At 41.3% G+C, this 17,256-nt stretch overlaps 1 protein-coding gene across 6 annotated transcripts in view; it reads left to right on the top strand.

Annotated features, from left to right (window-relative positions):
* The window catches only part of TIAM2 (TIAM Rac1 associated GEF 2), a 228,390-nt gene that overhangs the window by 103,807 nt on the left and 107,327 nt on the right, over positions 1–17,256 (top strand). For 2 of the 6 annotated variants that reach the window (XM_061207507.1, XM_061207502.1), the window contains exon 3: positions 10,258–10,312. The exons of 1 other annotated variant lie outside the window; for it this stretch is intronic. The gene's annotated coding sequence lies outside the window, so the exon portion shown is untranslated. Of the gene's footprint in view, positions 1–1,989; positions 2,089–10,257; positions 10,313–13,778; positions 13,852–15,438; positions 15,521–17,256 lie in introns of those variants that run through there. 3 more of the 6 variants (XM_061207506.1, XM_061207505.1, XM_061207504.1) reach the window with 3 other exon arrangements.

The following is a 17,256-nucleotide window of genomic DNA, read 5'->3' as shown; positions in this document are numbered from 1 at the left end:
GTGATAAAAAAATGGAACCAAGCAATGCAAACCCATTGGAAGTGTCTGAGGAATGTTAGAGATAAGTCAGTCTTTTGGGTAGTTCTGGTTTAGAGCAATCTATGTGTAAAATGTATCAAAAGGTCAGAATTGTCTTAAGAATAATAGGGATGTGCAACTGTTTCCACGCAATTAATTGTTTTTCTGATACTTTTTCCACCCTCAGAAACATATCTCTTTAAAACTTCCTTCTTCTTTCTGACATAATTCCCCTCCTCTCCTTCACATCAAGGAGCAGTTCTTCTGTCTTAAGGTTGTTTGGAAAACATATGCTTGTTTAATGCTGGCTGATATTTTATTTTACTTAATTTTTTTGGTAACAGAAATGATGGTGCTGGATCTAAAGGAACAGGAGCTAAGTGACTTAAACAGCATACTTGCTTCTTCTGTATTTACCCAGAGAATTTTTAAATACAGACACACGTCAAATTAATATTTTGGGAATTCCCATGTTTTCTGTTATGTGACTTGGCTTCCCTGGCAACCTTCTGACTTGTGGTTACTTGGGTGGCAGGACCTGGCTCTGCTGCCTGCTGCTGACCTTGAGCAAGTCACTTAAAGCCTCATTTCTGATTTGCTAACTGAGGGGCTTGGAGCAAGGAATTTTTCACTTTTTCTCCACCAGCACTAAAAATTCCTTGGTTCTACGTTCACTAATTTAAGTTTTTGTGGAGGTTAGAATACTTTTGATAACTATTGGGCTGATGATCTTATGTAATGGCCCTTATTATTTGTCAACTAAGATTAGAAAGTGTATTTTCAAGCGTGTATTAACTACATGGAAACTATATGGAAACAGCATTCTGTTTGCACATGTGTGTACCTGTATGTGTAGATTATGCGTGTGTACATATATATTCATTTTTCATGCAAGATAAGGAATTAAAAGCTTATATGTCTAAACTAGAATCTTGTCTTTAATATTATGTAAGAATCTTGTCTGTTGCACGTATAGAGCCATTCACATTTTTTTATGAAAAGTATTTTCTTAAAAAACTCTTGCCATGTGTTTGTCCAGGATAACTTGGAAACTTCTGCTTAAACTGTTTTCTTCTATGGACTATAATTTCAAAAATTGAAACTGAAATTAAAATTGAAAATCTGCTCCACAGATGTAACCTTGTTTTCCCATTTGGCAGCCCCTCCATCCCCAGTAACTAATATAAAATGATCTGAAAATGTTGCTTTATCTTTTGGGCATACTTTAAATGGAAGGTCTTTCATCAAAAGGTACAGCAAGACTTAACCCTTGAACCTCTGGTCTATCCCTTTTTTTGTTTATTAACCATTCAACGTTAATTTTTGAGAAAATAGCGACCCTTTGAGATAACAGGGACTTCCAATGTAGGGCGCTGTAGGGCACTGCTACTTCACTGAAAAACGAAGTAACTCCAGCAAGGCACACAGAGTACATACACCCGCTATTTTGCAAATCACAAAATTATTTTGAAGGGCTGCTCTTGAGGCAGGGTTTTAATGACCGTCACATTCCAGCTGTGGTTTTGGAGATAGAATGTTTACTACCGCTCTAAACACAAGGATGGTAGGTGTGTATTCTTCCTGCTGAGAAGGCTTAAGAAAGCAGCTGAGGCTCCCTTCAAGTGAGTAAACCTTTATTCAGCGAACTCTGGAGCCGCGTTCCTATGGAACTTTGGTGGTAATTCTGGAATGTGAGGCCAACAGCAGCGCAGTCATGGGCGAGCCCGGCTCCGAGGCCCTGATGGCAGGCTATCCTGCCTAATCGCTGCCGGCAGCCCGTGGAAAACCACTTTCTGGTTAAGTCTGCATCATACTCCTCCACCAATGGAAAAAATTGAACATGATGAGGGTGTGTAGCTAGCAGACAAAAATATATCCAGCATTGCACTGGATCTCTTTTTAGCTCTTAACGGCCGAGCATTTGAAGTGTTAGATGTTGTTTCCTGCCTTACTGTGAGCAGGAAGAAGAGGGAGTCCACGGATGTGTATATAGACCTTGACTCTGGGAAACTTGGTGGACTAATTAAAAGAGCCTGAGAAGAACTGGCTGCATCCAAAGTTCTGGCAAAGGTAAGGGGATAAATGTTTATTTTCCCCCTTTTGCAGTTGAGACTTCATGTTATATGTGAGATGTCAGTGTTTCTTGAAATGTTCCTTTTGGTAACATGTCATCATGTGCTGAATTTTGTTTTCCGTTATTTTGTACTTGGGCTGCCCACGTTGGTGTGCATGAGGGAACAGTCCCTTTCACGTTGAGTGTCTAGATGCTTTCACACACCTATTGGTGATTTATCACAGCTGCCCATCCCGTTTTACTAATTAACTCTCCCCCAAAGCTGATGGTGTACGTTGTATGGATTTATTTTTCCTGCTATCTCAAGAAAGTGCCATTCCTCAGTCTGACCATGTGAAAGCACTAATGACTATGACCTTATCTTTACCAGTTAATTCTTTCAGGGCACGAAGGGAAATGAAAATGTGCGCAGAGATTATATTTTATAGTTTCCTCCTCGTTATGTAACTTCCTCAGACCTTACTTTTGAGCTTGAGTGAGCTCCTTGGTTTAAGAGTTTCTTTTTAGACTTGTAATGTGATGTTCACTCTTTATTCATGTTTATCCTTAACTTTTGTCTCCAACTTTCTGAGAAAGAAAGGGAATCCTTCGTCATCTGTGTGTGGGGGGGGCAGCGGGGAGTGCTTTATTTAAGTAGGATGATTGATTCATGTCATAATCCCTCAGGGGCAGCTCATTCATTAGGCGTTTGTCTGAGCGCTGAGTTTATCAGCAAGGATTGAGCAACCCGGCTTGGCTGAGTATTTCCCTCAGCTTTATGTTAATTTGGCCAAGCATGTAATTCTCGGAAAATTGGTAGGTGGAGAGACAGAAATAGGAAGCTTTCTTGAAGTCATTGTAACTTGGAAGATTATTTATAGAATTTCTGGAAAGTCGGTGTACTGCAGAACAGCTGCTAGAGTTTTCCCTAACACGTCTCAGCGTTTCACTGTGGCCCTCCGTCATACTTAGGGATTCTAGTTTTGTACTTACTTTCAGTTGAATGAGGTTATGAGTTATTTTAGGGTGGGTGATGTGTGTGCCTCTTCAATGTGTGTCTTCCTTTACAGAAATGTCTTTTAGGGATGGAGGAATGTGAATGCTGTCCAGGTAGGTTAGAATTAGTAGAAATGCTGGTAGTGTTTTATTTCTTGCTCTTCCTTTGAATGTAGAAATTGCTGCTGTGACAGAGCCGGCAGCCACGTAGAGCAGGGACAGAGCAAACCCCACCTGTCTTCTTGCGTAGTCACATTAACACATGTCAACCACTTTGATTTTCACCAGAGGTTGTAGACAGAAACTGAAGTCTGTTGAAGAACCTTCTGACTCCACTCCATACTGACATGGTGTTTTGAATGCAAGTAGATAACACCTTTCTTTCAATACTTTAGTGCCGAGGGAGTGACTTGCAAAGCCTTCTCCTTACCCCAGGCCTGATCTAGGATGCCTGGAAGTGCGAGATAAGGGCTGGGCTCCTTGCCAAGAGATTATCCTTCTGAAATGGTCCTTCACTTAACCACTAAGTAGAGCAGATGATTCTGTCTTGGTGGTCCAAGACTGTGTTTGAGAAGAGCCACATTCCCTTTTTCAGAAGTATAAAGTTAGTGTAGGGTCCCTACAACCTCTTCCTATTCAACAGCTATCGAATGAATGTGGAAACAACACAGAGAGAAGCCTAGAGGGAAAAGCTCACACTCCTTAGATATCTGATGGGGCCCCTTTCTGTGTCTGTCTGTGCCTTCAGGTTTAGCCCACTTTGTAAGACTCATTTACGTAAAGATAATAAACCCCATTAGTGAGATCCCTTAAAAGGGGAGTAATAATAAGTATAAATAAATAAGTAATAATTTGCATTTGTCATTTGAAATTGTGTTCCTTAAATAAGGAACAAGATAAAATGGTTTTACTAGAAAAACTAAAAAAAAAAAAAAAAAAAAAAAAAATTAGATAAAGGTATGGACTCAAAAGAAATAGCAATAATATTAGAGACAGGGAAAAGAAATAATAATAGTAGTTGATAAACCTGAATTTCTGACTGTTGACACAGAAGGGTTCTAAACATTGTGTTTATAACAGTTTGAATTTTAGTAATGGTGGGTTGAGTGTCTTTTGATTATTCAGTTCTATCTCAGATGGACTCCCAAATGCTAGGAGGTGTTAATGTCAGTATCCCAGGAATACATCGTACACTCTATTGTCAGCTATTTATAGTCTGTAGTATTGTAGAGTTGAAAAGGGACCTTAGGCAACTTTTCAAATGGGACAACTGAAAACCTACAGAAATGAAATGGCATGTCCAAAGTTACTGAGATGGTTGGTTGCCAAGCTGGGATGTGATACCAGTTATCTTGTTGGTCGTTCCCTACACTACCTGTTTCTTTAATTGGGAATACTTTGGCTCATTCTGATATATCTTTATAAATTGACACATACGTACCCGTTTTCCTCTGTCCCTCCCTCCCTCTCTCTCTCTCTCTCCCTCCCTCCCTTCCTTCCTTCCTTTCTTTCTTTCATTGACTTACATACTTACTTACTTACCAAACCAGACAGGCTTAAAGCTCTAGTCAGAGACAAGACAAAGACTTTTGTTTTTCTTGGATCCTAATGAAGTTCAAAGCTGTACACTCAGTCGATGGTCATCATTCCCATTGACTATTGCCAGAGAGAGAGTTAGGTGCCCATGTGTTAACCTATATGACAAGGCAGCTTTGGCTAGACTTCATCTGTCAATCTGTCCCTCTTTGTGGCCTTATATTGAGAGGTTTTTTCCCCATGATCCCACTCTAATAGAAGACTGACGTTTTCATTAGTTCTGTGCCTGACAAGAGAGGCTCTGGAAGGGAACGGAAGACAGCAGATGGACTTTAACTTTGGTGCCAAGGTAATGTAAGGCCCTTTTGGAAAAATAAACTTTACATATAAAGTGATAGACTAAGTAATCATTTTGTTCTAGGAAAGGGATGTGGTAAGTGCTGCAGATAGTGTTGGGATGAAGTTGGTCCAGGGTGTTCCTAAAACTTAAATAAAGGTTTAGAAATCCTGGGTATCTTTAGGACAACACTGGAAAGCAATAATAATCCCCATCCTGTTTTTGTACTTGACCTTGACACATCTCTAGTTGCAGAATTGAGTAGGATTGCTGAGATGTGAAGGGCTAAAGAGATGCAGAGTGTATGGGCTGGGAAAGACAAAAGCTAAAAGTCCATACCATTAAAGCCAATGAAAAGAAACTCTGAGTGGAGAGAATGAAAATAGATTTGTTTTCAAGTCATCTGTAGCCACTCCTGGAAGGTAGAGTGACAAGTGAAAGGCAGCATTGTTCACAGACAGACATAAGCCAAGAAAACCCAAGATATCAAAAGGTAATAGAGAGTAAAGAGCTTCATGAAAAGTGTACCCACATTCATGGAACACAGACACACACACACAGTCACATATATGTATATACATATATATTCCATTGACAATTGATAGCATGATCACAAATTAGTCAAAAGTTAAATACAAAACGACCCCCAAACCCAGAAGTAACCGGAACATAGCAAAAACCTTGACTTACTTTTTCTACCCTACATGTGACCTAGAGAGAAAAAAAACTGGAAATTATAAGAAGACACAGTGAGAAATAATTTGCCAAAAAGTTCCTTACTAGAGTTGATACCCTTTTGTCCTGGTGCCTTACCTCGTGTGTTTATTATTAGTTCTCAGATGTTTTTCTGAAGTTTCTCTAATAGTAGAGCGTCATGGCTCTAGGGCCAGTTCCCCCCTCTAGGGCATGAACAGGCTTGGGGAGAAGCCTCCTTCCCCTTTGGCTAATAAAGGACAACACCAGAATTTCCCCTCTGTCTCCTGCCACATCAAATTCTCGGATTTCTTCTGAAGACACACACACACACACACACACACACACACACACACACACACACTTTTTTTAGATTCCTACCGCCTGATTCTCTCTTCTTTACAGTAAAACTCCTTGACAAGTTGTCTCTATTCACCATCTTCAGTTTCATGGACCTCATCCTCAGACTCACTCCAACCCAGCTTTCTCCACCTGGACTCTGCTCCGGTCAAGTTCACCGATAGCCTCCACGTTGCTGAGCCCAGGGCTCTGTTCTCAGTCCTTGTTACATGAACTATCAGAAGCATTTGTACTTGCTCATGATCTCCTCCCTGAAAAGCCTTTTTTCAGTGGGCTTTGTCAGCAACATATTTTCTTGGTTTCCTCTTAATTGGATCCACTGACCGCTCTTCCTGTTTCTCCTTATTTCTTGGCCTCTTGGTGTTGGAGCCCTACCGGGCCTCCTTGGGCCTCTTCTCTTTCCTTTGTTTACTTATTCCCTCGGGGAGCTCATCCAGTGTATGTTTTTTTTTTTAAAATAAATTTATTTAATTTTTATTTATTTATTTTTGGCTGTGTTGGGTCTTCGTTGCTGTGCGCCGGCTTTCTGTAGTTGCAGCGAGCGAGGGCTACTCTTTGTTGCGGTGCATGGGCTTCTCAATGCGGTGGCTTCCCTTGTTGTGGAGCATGGGATCTAGGCACGCGGGCTTCAGTAGTTGTGGCACGTGGGCTCAGTAGTTGTGGCTCACGGGCTTAGTTGCTTCGTGGCATGTGGGATCTTCCCGGGCCAGGGCTCGAACCCGTGTCCCCTGCATTGGCAGGCGGATTCTTAACCACTGCACCACCAGGGAAGCCCCAGTGTATGTTTTAAATACCATCTTCACGTGGGTGATAGAAAATTTGTACCTCAGGCCCATCTCTCCCTGGAACTCTAGGCTCCTAAATCCCAGTGTCTACTCAGCGTTGCCACTTTGATGTCCAGTGGGCATCTCCCACCTGGCAAAAGCAGACCCCACCTCCTTGTCTTCCTCCCAAGCCCGCTCTGCTCTGCCTTCCCCATTCTCCCGGTGGCTTAGTCTGAAGATCGCGGTGTCATCCTTGACCTGTCACCGCTCACTCCCAACCACCTGAGACTCCTGTTGGCTCTCCCTTCACCTGTCTCCAGACTCCCAACCCTCCCACCTGAGTGCAACCCACATCACGTCTCGTGTGAATTACCCTCCCAGCCCAACAGGCCCTGGCTTCCCCCTTGCTGCCAGCGGTCCAGATCCCCAGGGCAGCTGCAGGGGTCCTCTTGAAATATGCCCCATGATGAGCCCTCTAATCATGACTTGCCATCTCAGTGTGAAAGCCAGAGTCCTTACAATGTCCCTTCGGCTGCGCCCTCTGGCTCTTTGGCCCCTCTGACGGCTCCTGCTCTAGCCGAGCTGACCTCCTGCCTGTCCACCAATCTGGGCGTTTGCACCTTCTGTCCTCTGCTTCAGAGGCTCTTTCTTTCCCCAGAATCCGCATGTTCTCCCCTCCAGCAAGTCCTTGCTTAAATGTCACCAGTCATGAGGACTTCTCCGCTCCCCTTTCTAAACCTATAGCTCCCCTCTCCCCATATTGCCTATTTCCCCCTTCACTCTTTAGTTTTTTGCTAAAGTACTTAATCACCTTCTAATATATAATTTACTTACCTTCCTGGTTTATCGTTCAGTCTCCCCACTATAATATAAGCTCCATGAAAGGGATTTTTTTTGGGGGGGGGGAGGTGTATTTATTGCTATATCCCAGGGCCCAGAACAGTTCTAGCACAGACTAATTGCTCAGGAAACATTTATCACATTATTCAATGGAAATATATCCTACTTAGGATATCCGATGAGGTAGCTAAAGCAACCTAATGTAAATGCTAAATATCATTGACTTCCTATGCTTTATCTCAGAATGTAAATTTTATATTTTACTTCGTGATCTATGTTTCTTTATTATGGCAACAATGTTTAAATTACTTAGCAGTAGATGAAATGGAAACTTCAGGAAGATTCCCCTTGGTTATTCTATGGTCTTGATACTTAGAATAATGACCACGTAGCTTAAACTATCAAGAAAACAAAACTGTGGTTTGTGTAATGTTGTTGCAAAGCAGCAGAATAGAATAACTACATTTTAAACTTCCAGCTCCTTAGTTAACTTAAAATTGTAGTTTTTCATTTTATCATGTTCCCATCCCCAGCTGTGGAAGCCTTTGCTGCTTGGAGAACGGATACCGCTAGGGAAAGGTATTTATGAAAGGGGCATGGATCACAATCATTCTTCTAAAGGAGGAAACTGAGAGTTAGATTGTACTTTTTAAAAAAAGATATGGGATGTTTTCAGGTTTAAAAAGTACAGAAACATTTAAAATTGTATTGATGTAAATATATATATTTTTTTAAAAATTAAAGAAATCCAGGTTGGATTTCTACCTTTGCCCCTGCGGGATCTTGGTCAAATTATTTAATCCCTGGAGGCTAACATTCCCTTTCCTATAAAACAGGGATGATTAGCTAAGCTCTTGGGGTTCTTGTGCCCTGGGTAGCCCTGGCACACAGCATCTCAGGACATATTAAATCCTTCCCTGTCTCTCTGCATGCCCATCTACTTGAGGTATCAAAACTTTTCAATTCCTGTAAATTATGAAATTTAAACTATACATACTAATGCTATTCTTTTTTTTTTTTTTTTCCTGAAAGTTTCTGTAAAGTTACTAGCTAAAATCTTATCAGGTTTATTTTGAATAATGTATGATTTATGGAAAAGTTCAGCAGTGATTGGTTTCATTTTACCTTCAGGCCCAAGAACAACTTATATTGTGGCTTTAAGACATAGACTTATAGAAATGAAGGCTTCAATCAGGCTACAAGCCGAATGGAAGGAAAATAGTTACACATGTATGAGGGGGAGGAAAGCCCCTGTTTAAATGAGGGGAGAAATGTGTGGTTTAAGCCTGTTCATTTTTTAACTTAAATGGAACAGTATATAATGAAGAAATACTTTGCTGAGAATAACCTGGTACAATGACCACGGTATATTTTGTTCGCAGGACATGACTGAGGTTTAGGAGTGCAATGCCTGCTTCTGATTTACTGAAGCACGTGCCTTACAGACAGGTCTCCGAGTCAGTGAGAAACCATGTGGTTATAGCCTGGGATTCCGATGCATGGTCTGCTGTTTTCATCTTGGTGTGAAGCTTGGGAGGTGCCTACCCATGTCTGAACTCGCTTGTTGTGGAATGGCTCATGTTCCTAAAAGTTAAAAAAGAGAGGTCATTTAAAAGTCATGCAAACCATTTTGAATCCCAAGTTACAAAAGAGGGTTATTTAAAAGTCATGCTAACCATTTTGAATCTTGTGCATCTTTGGTTCCAGCCGTCACCAAAGCAGTATAAGGTCTGTAGAGACCAGGCTGTTGGCCAAATTGTGGATGAGACTTGAAGTACACTTGGGAGAAAATGCAGAGTGGGACTCAACATTTGATATATACATTTTTTAAGGTCAGCGATTTTTTTTCTTTATAAATTTATTTTTATTTAATTAATTAATTTATTTTTGGCCGTGTGGGGTCTTCGTTGCTGCGCGCGGGCTTTCTCTAGTTGCGGCGAGCCGGGGCTACTCTTTCGTTGCGGTGCACAGTCTTCTCATTGTGGTGGCTTCTCTTGTTGCGGAGCATGGGCTCTAGGCACACGAGCTTCAGTAGTTGTGGCGCGTGGGCTCAGTAGTTGTGGCTCTTGAGCGCAGGCTCAGTAGTTGTGGCGCATGGGTTTAGTTGCTCTGCGGCATGTAGGATCTTCCCGGACCAGGGCTCGAACCTGTGTCCCCTGCATTGGCAGGCGGATTCTTAACCACTGTGCCACCAGGGAAGTCCCAACATTTGATACTAAAAAAAAAGAAAAAAAAAAAAATCCATGCTACTGTGCTAGAAAGAGCAGGGATGAAAACGTATGAGATACATTTTGATAATTTTTGAAAGAAAAAAAAGTTTTATCTTTACATGGATGGTTTTATTTTAGACTATGTTAGTTCTGTAATTTTTATTGAAAAGTTGATTTTTAAAAAACCCCTGAAATATTTTCAGTTTCTGTGATGGCTCAGAGGTAGCTGGGCCTCTCAACTCACTGACATTCCAGAAACATACCAGTAATATTTGTGGGACTGTTGGTCTCACCACGTCTCTCATAAACTCAGTGCTGTTAAAGTTGTTGTAAACTCGCTTATTGATTCTACAAATGTTTCCTGTTAATCATTGCTCCCCCTTCCTACACAAGCTGATAAGCCCCTCTGGGGAAGGGATCAGATCAAATATCACTCTTGTTTCTCTCCAGTGCCCAGCACACGGGTGGATGTATAGGCGGGTCTGCGGAAATTCAAGTTGAGTTGGTGAGTGGAACTCCTATTTCACATCAGTTCCCAAGTTTCTGCGAACACTAAGGACATTTTCTTCTTTTGCCAACACTGCCTCCCGCGCTGGGCTTCGAGCTACTGATTACTGTGGACTCCTTCCCAGATGGTGTCCCAGGGTGTCCCTAGGAGATGGCTCATGTGTGGTGCTCCTGGGGACAGTGGGGAGGGCGCGAAGGTGATGGGCAGGGACAGGCAAGGTCTCCCCCAGCCTCCTCTCCCTCATCCCTCCTTCCCCTCTTACCTCTTCCTCCTCATCTCTCTCAACGTTATCCCTGACACTTGTGCTCAGCCCCTGCTGCCCTTGTCACCTTTCCTGAACAAGCTGGGGGCTTTCTCTGCTTAGTTCACTTGTTAATTCAGTCACATACGGATTCAGCAAGTGGTCCTGGAGCGCCCGTGTCTTTGGATGTGCCATTTTCTATTCCTTGGAATGTCCTTTTCTTTCTTCATCTAGCAGAATCTCACACATCCTCAAGACTCAGTTCTTTGGCTGACTTCTTTATGGGGTCATTTTTTTCTTTTTTTTGTTTTTCTTTTTATTTTTTTAACATTTTTATTGGAGTATAATTGCTTTACAATGGTGTGTTAGTTTCTGCTTTATAACAAAGTGAATCAGTTATACATATACATATGTTCCTATATCTCTTCCCTCTTGCATCTCCCTCCCTCCCACCCTCCCTATCCCACCCCTCTAGGTGGTCACAAAGCACTGAGCTAATCTCCCTGTGCTATGTGGCTGCTTCCCACTAGCTATCTATTTTACATTTGGTAGTGTATATATGTCCATGCCACTCTCTCACTTTGTCACATCTTACCCTTCCCCCTCCCCATATCCTCAAGTCCATTCTCTAGTAGGTCTGTGTCTTTATTCCCATCTTGCCACTAGGTTCTTCATGACCTTTTTTTTTTTTTTTCTCCTTAGATTCCATATATATGTGTTAGCATACTGTATTTGTTTTTCTCTTTCTGACTTACTTCACTCTGTATGACAGACTCTAACTCCATCCACCTCACTACAAATAACTCAATTTCGTTTCTTTTTATGGCGTCATTTTTAACTTTCATAGGAAGGGTCTGAATGTCCAATGAAAGTTTCTCTTAATCTGTAGCCTGCAGGAGGGTGAGGACGTCACATGTGGTGCCCAGAACTGCACATCAATAGCGGAGAGTCCTTTTCTCTCTCGCTTTTCTTCTCTCTACCTGAAGTGTTTGCCTTGGGTGATAATTTTTTGGATGTTTCAAGACTCCCTACACTTGGGTTGTCCTTGGGTCTTATTAGAATGGATGTGCCATTCTGATGAAACTGCTACTTGCGGTTTTATAAATCACTGTTTTCAAGTTCTTTTTTCAGACTATTACTCAAGGAGATATAATTTTACTTCACCACCCAGTATACAGGCAAACATATAAGCACACAAAAAAATTTAATGTCATAGAACAATTTTTACCATTATTGGGATACAATTCTCTATTTTCTATTTTATTATAGTCTCTGCTCCATTCCTATTCTATTCCATTCCTTTGAAAATACTGGTATTAAATCATTAAATGAATTTCATGAGCCAACAATGCATCATGAACCCTTGGACAAACACTTCTGTAAGCAATGCTGCAGATGTTAAAGTTTTTCTTTTTATGAAAACAGGTGTGAGTGCTGAGACCCTGCTTGCGAGAAATTGGCTTACTAAGGTGATGAACTATGCAAAAAGCTGGGCTATTGTCTCTGTGGAATTTATTGCTTTTCCCCTGCTGAATACCAGCCATGCTTGTCGACTGAGGTCCTGTTAGGCATCCCTTGCTGCAGATTGGTTTGTCTTTTCATCTGTTAATATGCATTTGGAAGGAATCCTGCTGAACTGAAATAGACCCAATGGGGCTCCACAATGGATGCTTAGCTTTTGAGGCCCTTAGCAGCAGCCCGCTTTCTGCCCACTTTATTTATAAGGGTTTCTCTCCCTCAGCACTATTCCTATGGAGACCATATGTTCCTTTCTCCTGCCTCTTCATACAAATTGGGTTCAAGTTTTCTGATGATTAGAAATGAGCTCCTTCGAGTCCGGGTATCCGTGCATTTGGAGTGCGCTTCCTTGAGGCAAGATGGGAGAAGCAGGTTCCGGCTGTATTTACAGAGTTTGTTAGTAAGTTTGGGTCCTTGACAGAGTTTGAATGCTTTGGTTTTAGATTTTTCGGCATATTTGTTCTTGTATTTTAGTGTTTGTAATGAGACAGGCAGTAACATTTTAAGGCAGGGTTTCTTAGCCTCAACACTAATGACGTATGGAGTCAAGTAATTATTTATTGTGGGGACTGTCCTGTGCGTTGTAAGATGATTAGCAGCATCTCTGAACTCTACCTGCTCGATGCCAGTGCCCCAGCGTGACAACCAAAAATGTTTCTAGATATTGCCAAATGTCCCTTCGGGACCAAGATCGCCGTGGCTGAGATTCGCCAGTTGTTCAGTGAACACTTAGGTTACATTTCTACACTTTCTAGCATGTAATAATACAAGTACATGGTTTGTGTCATTGTTTCTGTTGACATTTGACACATGTGGCAAATTAGATAGTTTTATATGCTGTAATTATTGGGGAATTGATCAAAATCAAAATCAGTGCTAACAATGGAACTTGGAAAGTTCCAAATTTATATATATAAACATATGTAATAATTAATGTACTGATTAATAGTTAATAAAATGAAACAGCAGACTGTTATAAGATCTGATATCATAGTACACCAAGTTAAATTTATCACTAAAAATTAATAATAGTACTGTATATTTATGTTTCACAGTTTTTTAGGTGGTTTCACATATATTTCCACACTCGATTCTCTATCCATGAGGTAGGTAGGACAGATACTTTTATCCTCAAGTTGCAAATGGGGAAAAAGAGATTCAGAAAGCATAAGTAGTTCGACCTGAAACTCACATGCTGTTTAAGAGCTGGAAGCAGGTCTTAAACCCAAGTTCTGTGACACAAACCAGACAAGGATTCTGAGATTTGTCTCCTTAATGAGTGAAGCTCCCCTCAGCCTCCCACCCCTAAGTAAAGGGGACCAAGTAGATATTGTTATGATTAATGGTTAGTCCTTTTCTTATCTTTTTTTCCAGCTCTTATCACTATCTGAAATGTTTGTCTTGTCCAATGATGAGGCTCCTCTTTCAGTATAAAAATCTTTCTAATATTACGTGAGAAGCCTCGTTGATATCTTGTTGAGCTCCCCTTCACTGCCTCGCCAAGCCGTAAGTCTGGCTTTTGTTCTGTGTCCCCACGCCTCCGTTACGCTCGCCATCACCGGTCAGCCCCCAGCCCTGCTCACAGCCCCATCTGGCCTGCTCGGGCGTCTCTGATTTCCCTGTAGTTGCTCCATCTCGGCAGCCGGCACAGGCGGAGACCAAGCAGAGTTGGAGGATTTTAGTTTCCTTTGCTCTGAACTCTATACTACGTGGAAGCAGAGAATTTGGCAATCTGACACATCAGTTCAAGCCCAAGCTCAAGGCAAGTGAAGAAAAGGTAAATCTTGAATTTCCTCCTAAAAGATTCCTGCTGTGAGATTCAGTAGGTCACAGTGGCTGCTGGGATTCTGATGGATTCTGTTATTTGTGGAATTCCTCCACCTTGCTGGACATTTCTGGGGTGGTAATTGATTGCAATTTTAAAAAGTTTAAATTAAGAGTTTGGGATTAACATATGCACAGTACTATATATAAAATAGATAACAAGGATCTACTGTACAGCACAGGGAACTATACTCAATATTTTGTAATAAAGTATAAGGGAAAAGAATCTGAAAAAGAATGTATATGTGAGATATATATATATATATACATATAAATACATATATATATAACTGAATCATATGTATATGAATCACTTTGCTGTACACCTGAAACTAACACAACATTGTAAATCAACTATACTTCAATTTAAAAAAAAAAAAGGAAAAAACATCCATTCTTGTTTGTGATTTTAGCTTAAAAAGCTACATAGCATATTCGTAAGATTGGGGATTGGAAGGGAATGTAGAAAACAAAAGACAAGGGTTGTTTTTAGGTTCAGGAGATTGTGATCAATTTTTTAAAATTCCAATATTTTATTATTATTCAATAAATAAAAAATAATTGTAAAAAAAGTGTATACACAGCATAGAATATTGGTGAAGTACACACAGTCTTAGCACCCTTTCATTTATTCTTGAGTGACGTCACTTAAATTTTCTCTGGGTCAACTGTGGGCCTTGTTGTACATTAGTGTACCTGATGTGTATTAATGACTGCAGGTTAGTGTACCCAATGTGCATGCTTTTTTCTATTGGGGGCTTTTAGCTATTTCTTTTCTTTTAAAAAAATTTCACGGGCTTCCCTGGTGGCGCAGTGGTTGAGAATCTGCCTGCCAATGCAGGGGACACGGGTTCAAGCCCTGGTCTGGGAAGATCCCACATGCCACGGAGCAACTGGGCCCGTGAGCCACAACTACTGAGCCTGCGCGTCTGGAGCCTGTGCTCCGCAACAAGAGAGGCCGCGACAGTGAGAGGCCCGCGCACCGCGATGAAGAGTGGCCCCTGCTTGCCGCAACTAGAGAAAGCCCTCGCGCAGAAACGAAGACCCAACACAGCCAAAAATAAATAAATAAAATTAAAAAAAAAAAAAATTTCACGGGAAATCTGTCATTTTGATATTGTCAGCCTGCTTTCTATCAATAAAATTTTTTTTTTTAACTTGACTACCATAAAATTCCCTTAGTAAAAGAGTTCAGAGAGTCAGGGTTGCAGAAAACCTGACCTGTTTATTCTCTTGCTTTCAGACAAAAAAAAAATCACAGCTGAAGCATGACAGATAAATAGCAGTTCAATTTGCCAAACTCCTCAGGGACAGATCTAAAGTTTCCCTCAGAGATTACCCTTCTCTGTCAATAAATTCCTCATAAATATTTGTTAAATTCTTCTTGCTACAGTTTAAGGCTGTTTTCCTTTTGTGGGATTGATTGACTAGGGATGTTGAACAGCTGGTCAGCATCGTCCACATGTCACATCGCACGTTGTATCCACCTTTCGGCTTTTCTCCAGGCAGTACTGTGTTAATTATTGAGACATCGCCTCATGGATTAATACATCAGTCTTTCAGCCAGATCCTGTTGGGATGATTCCTGCTCTTAGTCTGTGCCCAGATCAACCTTCTAACAGGTGAAGTTGCTTTCATTCAATTCAACAGGTGTTTATTAAATGCTTCTGTGAGCCCCGAAGTTGCAGGCCTTATGGACAGCACCTCAGAAAGGACAGGGTTCAGGGCTATGTGTTTTAAAATAGGACATGAAATTTAAAATTAAGCTATTTAACTTCAAAAGGAGTAAGACAAGTTGAGGTTACAATCTGCTGCTGGGGCATAGACTTCCAACCCTGAGCCATTCTGCGCCTTTGAACCCCTGTCTTTGTGTGTCCTTGAGCGGCTGACCCAGCCGGACCCTCTCTCAGTGGCAGCTTTATGCCGCTGGGTTGGGGGCCTTGAGCCAGTGCTGTGTGAGCTCGTCTTTGGGCACGTGATCCTGGGATCAGAAGGGCCCGACAAAGAGCCGCCAGGAGACTTTCACCTGTGGGTCATCACCAGACCTTGGTCTTGATGAAAGTACACAAGCACAAAGGCTCACGCCCATCAGCTTATTGTGTGAGGTCTCAGACCCGGCAGCTGGGAGCTTCTCTGGCCACTTTTAGTTCCTATGTTAAAAGAGTGTAGCTGAGAAAAGACAGACAACTCAGGTTTTGAAGTTTCAAAAGGTGGGGTTCTTGTGTTCTAGCTCCCGTGTCAGAGGTATCACGGGGGCCACTTTTTAGTGGCAGCTCAACCAGTGGCTCTTCTGCCTTTTAGATGTTTGGGAGAGCTGCCCACGGGAAGGTGTGGTCAGTAATGTAGTCGGTCCCATTTCAGACTTTGTTAGTTAGATGCTGGCCTCAGTCTTTATAAAGACTGTTAGATCTCCTGCTGATGCCTAAGTGGGAAATCTTTGACATTTAAAATTTTTTTTTTCAATTTAAAATGTGTGTGTGTGGATCGTCCCAGATAAACTTGTGTCTTTGGCCTCATTGGACATACTTAGGTCCCGTGCCAGTGCTTCATGAACTTTAAAAGTCACCATCGAACCCTCCAAAGAAGCTATACAAGTGGCTAATAAACCATGAAAAAATGCTCAACATCACTAATCATTAGGGAAATGCAAATCAAGACCACAGTAAAATATCATCTCATACTGTAGGATGGCCACTATATAAAACAAACAAATAGAAAATCACAAGTATTGGTGAAGATGTAAAGAAATTAGAAGTCTGTGAACTGTTGGTGGGAATGTAAAATGGTGCCGCTGCTATGGAAAACAGTATGGTGGTGCCTTGAAAAATGAAAAATAGAATTACCATATGATCCAGCAATTCCATTTCTGGGTATATACCCAAAGGAAGTAAAAGCTGAGTATTGAAGAGATATTTGTACACCTATGTTCATAGCAGCATTATTCACAATGGCCAAGAGGTAGAAAGCAGTCTCTAGGTATCCATTTACAGATGAATGGATAAACAAATTGTGTACACATACAATGGAATATTATTCAGCCTTAAAAAGGAAGGAAATTCTGATGCATGCTGCAACACAGATGAGCCTCGAAGACGTTATGCTAAATGAAATAAGCCAGTCACAAACAACAAATCCTGTATGATTCCACTTACATAATGTACCTAGAGCTATCAAATTCATAGAGACAGAAAATAGAATGGTTGTTACAAGGGACTGGGGAGATGGGGGAGAGGGTGAGGTGGGGAGTTGTTTAATGTACGGAGATTTAGTTTTGCAAGATGAAAAGCATTCTGGAGATGGATTGCATAACGATGTGAACGTGTTTCACGTTACTGTCTGTACACTTGAAATTGGTTCA

Source organism: Eubalaena glacialis, chromosome 12, assembly GCF_028564815.1.
Source record: "Eubalaena glacialis isolate mEubGla1 chromosome 12, mEubGla1.1.hap2.+ XY, whole genome shotgun sequence".
Classification (NCBI taxonomy): domain Eukaryota; kingdom Metazoa; phylum Chordata; class Mammalia; order Artiodactyla; family Balaenidae; genus Eubalaena; species Eubalaena glacialis.
The sequence above is the reverse complement of the archived record's forward strand: the minus strand, read 5'-3'. Positions and strand labels throughout refer to the sequence as shown.